Below are 12962 nucleotides of genomic sequence, written 5' to 3' on the forward strand. Positions count from 1 at the left end.
TACGTATGTAAGTATTACCATCACATTAACGCATCGGTAAAGGTTGTAAACCGATGTATTGTTAATAAACCATCACTTTTATTCAATGAATAATTCACAATATTTTGAGAATGTAACATTACATATTATATTGAACATACAAACTTGACAACACCTCAGATACCTACTAGAAAAAACATATTTGAAAAAAATACGATGCTCGGCGGGATTTGAACCCGTATAACCACTGATATCGCGCCAACTGATGCGCAAACCGATAGTAAATAATAACGCAATTTGATAAGCGTTTCATGTATGACCTACTAGTTTAAATTGTCGTAGTTAGATAAAAAGCTCGTAGCCACAGAACAGATTAATAAATGGAAATGTGAAAGCCATCGCCATCGATGTTCTGAAGCGGGGTAGATTTTTGCCTGACCGCCACAAAACTCAAGTAAAAAAACCACGTTGACTGTTTCCAAAGATTGAAAGGACGTTACATTAACGGGACTAACTGAAATGCATATTATTAACTATTGAGAATAGCATATTCTTTAACACGTATTTAAGTTTATCCTATATTTTTCCACAATCGAGATATTTAGCCTGTTATACCACACTATGTTGGGTAAGCCAGTTCCCATTAATTTTGTGTTTCCTGCTCGTAGCATAATTGGTTATTGCACAGTTGGCGCGATAACAGTGGACATGGGGTTTTTTTTTCAAATATGATTTGAATCGATTTGAATGATTAGATGACTTGAAGACAGTGGATGACAATTAATATTGCTTTCTTGTTTTAAAACCAAAATGGTGTAAGATCCGAATGAGTTCATCTCTCTACCTATCATTCTGATCAATTCATCTTTGAAATTTACGACAGTAGTTATACGAAATCATGTGAAAATACCGCCATGTTTTTGTCCAGAAACCACGTTTTTTAAGCCTTCTCGTTCTCGTGAATAAGCGCTTAGAATTTTTAGTTATAAAATTTCAGTTTAAATGTATTTTATTTGGCAAAAAAATATCTATTATGCATAATATAATTTATGATACACTTCATTAATTCGACCCCCTCATTATAAAGCAGTGTTATGTCAGTTTAACCCTGGTAAAATACCTCAGAGAACAATAATTATTGTGAAGTTACAAATAAATCCAAATACAAAACAAGTACTAGTTTATTTAATAACTAGAGTTAGTACCTGACGTTTCCTCTTCAACTTCAATAATATATTTAATTCCTATTCTAATTAAAGGTAGTTATATCTTTATTTTTGCGATTTGAGCTATATTTGTAAATTAACATCTGATGATCGATTCGGTTTATATAGTTAATATATGGCAGTGGCGAAGGGTGACTTTTGGAAAGAGGTTGGAAAGAGGCTGTGGAGAACACACTATTGTCAGGTATACTTACGAGAAATAAGAAGATAATACAATAATACTACCAATGAATAGGCATACACTAATGACAACGACACACCGATTTAATGAAATTTCAAAAACTCACTGACGACATACAAGTAAGCGATCAGTTTAAATTACGTATTTTTTCAAAACATCTATACACATCAAATATTATTAGATAAAAGTTCTTTTTATTTTTAAAAACAGTCTATATTTATTAATATTCGATTAAACGCCATAGAAATTATTTTTTTAAATTATCTAATTATTAATTATTTAGTTTTAGGCTCTGCGATCTGAGCTTAACTTAGTTCATACAATTCGATAGACTGGGCGGGGCTACGTAGAGTAAAGTCCATATGAAAAAAATTGAGAATTATTTGATACATAATCCGACCTTTATTTTTGTCAAGACAGATGGCACGCTGTGGTATGTTTTTTAAAACCTTTGCAGATTGTTTTGTAATTATCTGTGTAATACATTCTTACATATACGCAATCTGTCGTTGGCAAAAAAAATTATTTTATAGAATATATTATGATCAAGTGATTATATAAATAAGTAAATATGCAATTAAAAAATATTTTTCTTATGAAGGTAGGCTTCAAATAATCGCCTAGTATGGAGTCTTTGCCACTGATATATGGTTTTAAATGTGTCACCTGTATATTGGATCCTCTTCTTTGTACCAGACTACAAGCAAAACGCCCGGAGTTGTGGAATCGGATCCCTCCTGACCGGAATCGTTCGCGTCGCAAGGCAGTTCCGCCATTCCACCGGATAATGCGGTCACTGGAATCACTTCTTCCCCTGGAATAAAAAAATACTCAATGTTAGTCGAGGGAACAGAGAATTGCTGCTTGTTTACAAACTATACTACGTGATGTTGACTGAGGGAGATGGTGCCAGGTCACAATAGTACCTACTCGCTTTAGGTACATGTTCAAAAAATCAGACATAATTGTAACAATGATTGTGTCATTGTAAATATGCGTTAAGAAAGTTATCATGAAAACATAAAAAACTCAAATTACATTAATTAAAATATGCTTACTAACCTTTGATAGACAAAGGTTTTTATATAAGAATATTAAAATCTCCCTAAAATAAAAACAAAAATACACCGTGTTAATTATTAGTATTTTTTTCAATTATATTAAAATATAATATTTGATCAAGATTTGGTTTGGCTTAACAAAACAAAATAAATATACAATTATATTCGAGAGGGTTATTTATTTATAAACGGCGCATACACATATAAAACAAAATATATAAAATACAACACTAAAACAGAATAATAATAAATATTAAAGTCTTGTACAATTTATACACCAACAATACAATTAACGATTAAATTTGAAATAAAATAATTACAAGATAAAAAGAACTTTTTATATAGAGCGTTTTTAAATTTTCTGTTGAAACATATAAACTTAACTTGACTAGCTTAAACGATAAAAAAATGTACTTGATAGAAATAATACTGAAATGTCATTTTGACATGTCATATTGATTTCCATAGTAACGCACGTATATATTAAAAATTTAGTTGCTAGGACCCCAGAGTCCTAGCAACCAATAATGGTGTCGAAAAAACTTTTCATACAAAACAGAATTAACTGAAAATGAATTGAATTCTACTTAAAGATGGCTAAAAGTATTAAAAAATGGATTGGCATCGTGTTCTGATATATTCTAAAAGTTTCAAATATCTAGCTAGTCGGGAAGTTAGTTAAAAATCGATCGCAAGATTTTTACCGGACAAATAAGAATACGAGCAAAGAAAAACATTGTAATATAAGGTCAATAGATTAACTATTAGAAAGAGAATGAATTCTTGGAATTGAAAAATAACCAGAGAAGATGGCTGTAAAAAAATTAAAATAGAAAATGATTGCAATTTGGAGCAGTCGAAAATTGAATTTACCGTTTTAAATATAACCAAAAAGTCAGCTATTGGACGCCATGATTTTAATTTGGACATATTAGTTACCACTAAAAAAATACTATAGATAGACAATAGATTCAGCTGGAATACTAAGTAAAATAGGTATATAAATTTATGTTGACATCTTTAAATAGTGTAGATATTATGAGTTTTATAATAGGCGGACCAGATTGTAGAAATGTATTCAAGAATTGGGCATATAAGAAACATATAAGATTTGAATTGCTCATATTATATACAGCTGTTTAACACTGTATAATATATACATATCATTAATGTTTAAATATAACATATTACTTATATCAATTTCAAAGGTCTACGCCATAGAGGTAAATAAATAACATCAATAAAAAACACAATATACCACGAGATTTAATATATATTGTTTACATAATATGTACATGTTACATATCATTTATTAAAACGTAAAATTTCCTTCCATTATATAGCTTTCATACATATATTTAATAATATAATATTATGTTATCCAAATATTCATAAAATTGAATACAGCAGCTCTGGTTTGTTATAAATACGTAGCCAAAGTTGCATACAATATAAATACTGTCATTTAATTTAATGATACTAATTTGCCTCATAAACATATCCACTATAACAAACATTTGTACCAAGCTAGGACTCAAACCTTCTTTTATATGATCCGGGCCAATGCGGTATAAATATTTTTTCTAATATATATTTTACTGAAATATCTAAATTATTCGTATTTAATAACAAATGCTGCATTATTAAATCTTGTGTATCATTTATTGAATACAAAAACAGTTTAATTTTACACTATTATTTTTAGTAAATACTATTGATAATAATAGTACCTAAATACGATATTTCAGAGTAATATATAATATTAATTAGGACAGGTTTGTAAGAATATCAGAGATCTTTAATTGATAATTTGATATCATGCCTAATCGTATATATTTTTGTAGCAATCCACTCAGCATTAAAGGGTGACACACTTTAATAATATATGTTTTGTTGTCAAAACAAAACAAAGTGACGGAAGTGATTATCAGTATTTTCTCAATCATAACCTAGATCAATAGAGTATAATATGATTTCTTTAATTACGAAAATGTCTCTTGTAATTTATGGACTGCATTTGTATAAATAGCAAGGACGATCCATAACTCGTCACTCACCTCGAGTCCATCACTTGGCTCACTACTCATCTCGAGTCCAGTCACTCGGCACAATCAACCGTCATTCCTCTCGAGTCCAGTCCCTCGGTTATAGTAACATCTCGATACATCGCCAGTCAGTTCATTTATATAGTCAATATCATCAGTGGATCAGTACCCGCGACTATAGCATTACTCTGTCATCCTTATCATTGTATTTCATTGTCATTCCCAAATATACATAAACAAAAATCGGTCTGTGTACTTATGTACTCGCGTTAGAAGTTATACTTCTTTGGCGTAACAAAACAAAACTTGTGATAAACTAGATTCTTTGACTAGCTCTTAATTATCTTGTTAACTTACATACTCAAAAAAAAGGACCGCTTATTAGAACGCCGTTAGTTTATTTCTATACACTTTAACTTATGTAACTAAATTATGTAATGGTTTCTCGTCGTTTTTATTTTTAAAGTACCAACTGTCTGACGTTTAATCGTTTGTTTACGTATAGAATTGCAAATGGCCGAAAATAATAAATTCTCTTGTTAGGCAACGGAACAATTCTAAATTATAATATTATACTGTATAATCGTCACGATTGCAGTATCATACTGTGGCGTAAAAGTAGTGCGTTCGGCTGATAACCGAACAATCAGTGGTTCGAATCCAATCGAGTGCGTTTTTTCTTTTGTGTGAAAAAATAAATGATGTGTTACATGTCACACGCCAAAAATACACTATGATCTGATTTCTCAAACGCGCCAAAAGAAATATAACTTCAAAAATATATAAAACTCATTTACCTATTACTTTATTAGTAAAGTTGTCATAGTTTCAAAGTTACGTGGTTCGTTGGAGTAGGTAACATAATCTATATGTAAATGTATGCAGAATTCACGTTTTAACTAAATGAGTTTATTTCAGAATTATTTTACTAACCATCCATTCGATAAACCTTAGACAATATAAACCTATAATACTATTGATAAAGTAGGTAGATAGCTACTATTTAAATTAAAATCCATTTAATTGCGTTCGTTACAAATTAAAAGCACAATATACGAAACTTATAGTATAAATAATAGAAAGTCTATAAATATAGAACGATTTAAAATATCAATGGAATGAGATATCTTTTGTATAAAACACAGTATATAAATCAGCATGGAGTGCTTTCGGGCGCTTAAGTAATATATTTAAGAGCGACCTTCTAATATGCCTGAAGCGTAAACTATACAACCAATGTGTGCTACCAGTGCTAACGTATGCTTGCGAAACATGGACTCTCAACATACGAGAGATCCAAAAATTGAGAGTTGTGCAACGTCGCATGGAAAGGTGCATGTTGGGCATAACGCTTACGGACCGCAGAATAAACCAATGGATAAGGAAGCAAACAAGAGTGAGAGATATGATAGAGGTCACCAAATTGATGAAATGGCGGTGGGCCGGACATATCGCACGGCGAACGGACAAGCGCTGGACGAATACAGCATTCAGTGGTACCCGAGGGGCACTTAGCGGCCACATGGGCGCCCCAAAACCCGCTGGATTGACGAACTTGTCAGGTTTGGTGGACGTACGTGGCAGAGAAAAGCAATGGATCGAAAAGAGTGGAGGGAGCTGGGAGAGGCTTTCATCCAGCAGTGGATCGACCCCGGCTGAAAATATTTATAAATCACAATATATAAATACATGGACGATATCGAATGACAGCCTAAAATACGGCCCCGATATGTAGTATGTCACTTACGAATTCATAAAACAATGTCACTGAAACTCAGTCTGATGTTGTACTGTCTTCTAGCAATATAATCAGAGTTTCAAAAAAATTAAACAAATAACAGAAGTTTTTACTCTTTAAATTAATGTCCTAGTTGAAAATGACCAGTAAAATAAAAAAAGCATCCAAGCAATTTCCGTGCATTTATCTACTTAATTTATAAAATAATTATCGTTCTGCTTGCGTCACTGGACCGTCCAAACCGCCTTTGTCCATAAACAACTTGCCATTTCCACACTGATGGCTTGTCCATTCATTCACACTATCAATACAGGCACGAGAAAATAAATTTGAACTGAATCATCCGTTTATAGTACGTACAAAGCTGTAATTGAAAAGTTTCATACTAATAAAGTGTTTTAATAGTGGCGGCGCTTTTCAGTAGACTGTAATTGGGGTGGATTCTGGATGCTGGAGGAGGGCGGTTTATACGGGAGTCAATTCGGAGTCACAACGGTGGTTTGTCACTCTCGTGGTTACACTTGTTCTTTAGGATGAATGATGATAGCAAGTTCAGGATGGATGAGAGACGCGACATTCGCTCAAACCATAGCAGATTTGGCGCAAAAAAGGTCACAGAGATATGTGATGGATGAGTCACCATGTAGTGATAACGCGATTTCGGTCGTATCGTATCAGACCAAGGCGCGATGGAGGTCGAAGGGTACTGAATAATTCATTTATTAACGTGTCTGGTATTAAAGTGCTTGGTTGACAATAAATAATTGATAAATAGGTAGGAAATATTGGATCGGATTAGGACCATAATTGGCCCACACAGATAGTTTAATCTAGAAATGGCCGAGTTAGTATTTCTATGACCAAAACAATATACTTAATAGATATGTGTTTGATGAATCAATCAAATGAATGCCACGATAAAAGTTGAGTATCCTGATTATTGCGTGTTTCAGACTATGGTATTGGAAAGCGCAAATGTTTTTTATACCTCGTCAATATTCTTATTCATATTATTTTATTTCTTTGAAAACAAAACGAGTTTGTTTTTACGGTAGTTTTGGTGAGATTTTATGGCACGATATTACAATAAACTTGTTTATTTTCAGGTGATATAAAAAAATATCGCACCGCAAATTCATTAATGACATAAGTTTTGGGTATTTTTCTCTTCGTGCTATGGTCGTCGGTAAATGTTGTTAACTTGATGTTATGAATATAAAAACGATTTGATAGCAGCCATGTAAAATCATTAATACTTGAAAAAATAATGTAATTTGGACATATTTCTTGAAAAGACAAAGCATTATTTTTGTTGTTTTATAGTTTCAGTTGCTCATGTGGGGAATTGTAGGATGCGCTCACATACTCTTGGAGTATCACCATATGTCGGTTGAAAGGGAAGAGCTTCTCAAGTTGGTCCGACCCTCAGTTGGACTGGCCGGCCATTGCGACTTGGTTTCTACGAGAGAAAATATCTCAGCTTATCGTCAGATCTATAATATATTCCAACTTAACAATATTTGGTGGATAGACATTTCTTTTTTTTCATGCCATACCATTATCAGCGATGAGTTGGACCCTTTTCTTTTATATAATTTTAGATATTTTATAGATAGAAGAATATTTTTTATCAATTATGGTTCGGTTAAAAAAATAAACCAATACTAATGTGTACTCTTAATTCAATGTAAATACATAAGTAGCATGGTAACGTTTAGTGTGCACAATTTATGTCAGATCTTAATAGCCTAACTCTAACCTTAGCCACTGTGACTATACTAGCAAAACTAATAATAGTATTAAAAAATCTGTTAATACAAACCTCCATCCCGTGGAGGCCTATATATGTGTCGCTAGATTTCAAAATCAGCCAAGTCCATAATAGATGAATAGGAGAAAAATAGCTTTTTGTTTTCTCAAATACACAGTCACAAGGGTGAAAGTTTATATTATTTCGAGTATAGAATATTTAAAATTAATAAATTCCACATTTTGATAATGCAGAAATGTTAGAAAGCAGTAGTTATTCAGCAATTCACAAAAAAGTCTAAAATACCTAAAGGTCGACTTGGCTGATTTTGAAATGTAGCGACACATATGATCTTATTAGGATAATACATGGCCAAAAGAAAAGAATAATAAGTGGTATCATTTCATCAGTATTTTTGTTTTATCGTTGTTCAATATGACACATGAAGATAACATACCAAAAGGTAAAAACTCAATCACGAATAACGATTTTTTATGCTAAATAACTGTTCAATTTGAAGATAATTTTGATTAAAAAAACATTATTATTATTAAATATTATTTAATACAATGAACAATTTTCATAATGTGAACAATGTATTAAATTTGTAAATAACTTAGGCATTTTTTTACAATGCATTGAACAATTATATAGTAATATGATATATGACTGTCAGTTATATAAAATACAGTTGACGTGAACGTTGATTAACTCTATTGAAAATATTCTAATATCGCATTTCAAAACAGATGCTGTATACACGGGGCGTTATAAGCCACCATAATGAAAGCACCACTCCATAGATCAAAGTAAATTGGAATCAATGAGTAAGCTAGACGAGTAGTGACGTATAATATATATGTATTTATGTACATATATATATACTGATATCCAGTGGCGGCTCTAGCATATTTTAGTAAGTGGGGTCAGATGGCGTGAAATATCTAATAAGTACCTACCTAATTAATATTAATCAAAGCGTAAAAAACATATCTTTTGTAGCTTTCATATGCCTCCTGCGTTCGAAAGAATCTTATTGCTACAAGAAAAACAAAATAGTCTTTTCAAGGATACACTCGCCATCAACCATGTTTTTTGGTAAACTGTTCGGAGTTAAATGCTTTTTTTGTTTTGATTAGTTCATACACAATAACTAAATCTGTTGGTGACTGGTTGGTGAGGTCCTAATCGTTTCACTTCTAGTTTGTCTTCAAATGTCAATGTACTGAACTTATATTTCAATAAATGAACCACCTCATTCATCATAATACCTAATATTATTTATCAAAATTATTTTACTTACGTGAAATTCAACTATCCACAACTAGTGCATTACAATAATTAATATTTAGGTAATACAAATTAATATTGATTTAATTAACTGAAATAGCACATACCTACCCTTTGTTATTATCATTCAAGATAATATTATAAATTATTATAGTATGTATTAACAAATATATTTTAAAACTTAAGGAGATAGATAACATATTTGATCACTTACTGGCAAACTAACTAATAAACTAAACCGGTGGGTCATGGGATATGAATTTACAGCCGACCGACAAGATAACTTCATAATATATTATAAACTCACACTTATGCAAGACCAGGTATTTACTACAGTGTCCCCGGTCCAGCATCGGTACATGTGGGTAAAATGTGCATAGCACGTGCGAAACGGCCTACAGACGTACGCATTGTTCAGCTTACTTATGAATTTTGAGAATCATAACTGGCAATCGCATATAGCATCTCATAATATAAAATTGCTTTGATTTTAAAGGGGCCACCGAATTTCGACCCCAGAAGTATCGTTGTATTGTACTATGTAGGTAGAGCCAAAACTCACATAGAGCATTAGGGATGGGCCAAGAAACAAGAATCAAGGATGGGCAAACAGTACAAATAAAATATATTATACTTAATTAATTTATACAAAATCAATGTATTATAGTAGGAACGTATAACATGAATATTCAATTGAATATTGACTATAGAATGATGGGGGGACCAGGGTCTGTCCCCTAGGTACCCTAAGGAAGAGCCGCCCCTGCTGATACCACCTGGCATGTTATTGGTTATAACAAAACTGGAAATGTTGAAGTTATTACAAATGTAATATATTATACATAAATAATTTAACATTAATAATACCTACTAGAAGGACTATTACTATCCCAAATTATTCATACAATATAGTATTATACATACTAATATTTGATGTCGTGTTAAAATATATATGTGAAGCAATTAATTAAGTCTATAATACTAATTATAATAAACTGTTTTTGCCAAATATTTATTTCCAATCTTCTTTTTTACCTTCACGGTGGTACTTTTACTGAACCACTGAGTGCAGTGCTCAAAGTAGTCAATGTAGTAATTATCAACAGGGATATTTAAAAAAGACATGCCTTCGATGATGCATAGAGTTGCTACATATATTTTTAAAAAGCCGTCAACAAACACTTGGTGAGATTCTCGTCGTCCATATTATCAAGGTAAGCGCTAGTGAGAATACACTTTCGCCGTTACTAACAAACTCTATCTACAAAGTTCACACGAATTTACAACCACAAATCATAATATGATAAATTATATAGCGCAATTAAATGAGATAACACAGTTAAGAGCTAGTATATGACTAAAAAATGATTGTCTTGCCCCTGAAATATGGTAGAAAGAAGGGTTTATTATTATTTGGCCAAATAGGTACAGTACACTAAATCTCTTCAAAAGATTTCAGAATTGTTTTATAATTTAAATTCTTAGATTCCACTTATTTCAGATCTAACTTAGATAGAAGTACGAGTATGTCGTGTTTTTAGACCACAGTTATTTAACATTTATTCTTAACATAACCATCTTTCTTTGACCATGTCCGATCTAATAAGATCATATAAGCCTTCACAGAGTAGAGGTTTTGAATTAACAGATTTAGTTTTTATGAGAAATTGATGTCAGACACTTGCTCAAACTATTAGGTCCATACACTGACTCATCTACAAATTTAAATACAATCAACAACCTAACCCAACCTAACTATCACAGCATTATAATCAAATGAAGATGTGTAAAAAATAATAAAATTCCCGATTTCCATTTCCATTTTTAATATAAACATTTCCTTCTTTTTTATTTATCAAGTGAATTATGCGCATTAAGGAAGCAAATATATTTTTATACGACGCAGTTGTTTGATAGATTAATAAGAACGGAAGAATAAAATGTCTAAAACATTTTTCCCTGCGATATGATTTGGAAGAATAACAACGATTCTTCTTCTGATATAATAATTTTCAGGCGCACAATCAGTTCCCACGGGTAAATTCCGTTTTCAGGTGCTTCAAATCGTAACCCTCCCCTTCGCCTCAATCCCAGAGGGTACCCTTAGCCCCACTCCCAGAGGGTACCCTTAGCCCCGTCTGTTTGTTTATGTCGGACTGTCACGTAGAGGGGCGTGCCTTGACCATTATTCTTTCCGATACCGACAAAACACTAGATTGACCGAACGCGGAGGGGTCTGAGGTATGCGGTTTCATGTCACGGATAATTCTTGACACTATCGTAAGCATTTAACATTTAGTTAGATCAGTTGATAAATATACAAATAAATCTTTCATTTTTATTTCGTTTGGTACAATGACCTAGAAATCGATTACTACGTCAAAAGTAGTCCTGTAGCTAATATTCGATAAATGAAAAACACGTACTAATTTATTTTATCGACTTGTCGTTTACACATAGTGTTGTTTACATACTTTATCTGAATCAAAGAAAAATTAGGAGTATATTATAACAGTGGTGTTTTGCTTCGGGCGCCCTTTGTTTCTAAAGATTTTTTATGATATCCTAAACATTTAAATACATACAAAATACATACAAAATACGTACCTAGTACATATTCTAATGTACATAATACATTCTTTTATACTGAAGTATTTGTAGTTTTTATGTAGTGGATAAGCACTAAATATTTTGTTTTATTTTTAATAATACAACGTTGGATCAAGAGTTGACAGCTAACACAATTAAAGTGATTACATTATTAATAATAACATTATAGTGCATGATAAAATAACAGTACTGACAATATTAACAACTTCAGCGCATATATTCTATACACATAATACTACTATTGGATGCTATTGGCGGCTATCGAGGGTAGTTTTTCATATTTTTGTATTGAAGTATTATAATATTTACAATAAGTTAGTTGTAATTGTTACAATAAGTGCTATGTTTTAACAGTACCTCTCTTGGCTCTGTTAACCTTTAGAGCGAGATAGACAGTTTTGACTATTTAAACGGTAACTTATTGTAACAATTACTATATTACCTTCTACAAAAATATGATAAACTACCCTCGATAACCACCAATAGCAATCTTGCGTATAGAATAGATGCGTAGGTAGTATATTAATGAGTCGTAAAGCGTTATAATTTGACATTTTTCATAAGTTGGACGTAAAGAAACAGTTATAAATGAAAAAATATAAATGATATTATGCCTCATAGATAATATTATTATTAGTAGAACGTAAGTATTCTTATATATGTATGTTATAAAGTGGTATCTAGGTTATAAACAACACTTTAACAGACAAGAAATAGGTAAGTGTCATAAAGTATAAACTTCTTACATTGTGAAACTAGTTTATAAGTAGATTTACAAGGACTCAAAATCAAGGGTCCTTATTCAAGTGTACTGAGTTCAAACGAAACATAAAGCGTGCAAAGTACATTTGCATTCCTTGATAGTTAAGTAATTCCACGAAAAGCTGTAAAGTGTAGACGTAGATATAATATGAGAATAAAGGGTTATAGGGTAGAGAGTTATAGACACAAGATACGCCACCTCTGGAAGACGAATAAATAAAACATTATTTTTCACATATTCACATTGCATTGGAGTCTTTGTGAGATAGAAACTAATATAAGTAAGTACTCAAGTGTATGCAATAAAATTTTGTTTTTAT

The sequence above is a fragment of the Rhyacophila brunnea genome, unplaced genomic scaffold, assembly GCF_057557595.1.
Source record: "Rhyacophila brunnea isolate RB1 unplaced genomic scaffold, BYU_Rbru_1.0 scaffold_19, whole genome shotgun sequence".
Classification (NCBI taxonomy): Eukaryota; Metazoa; Arthropoda; class Insecta; order Trichoptera; family Rhyacophilidae; genus Rhyacophila; species Rhyacophila brunnea.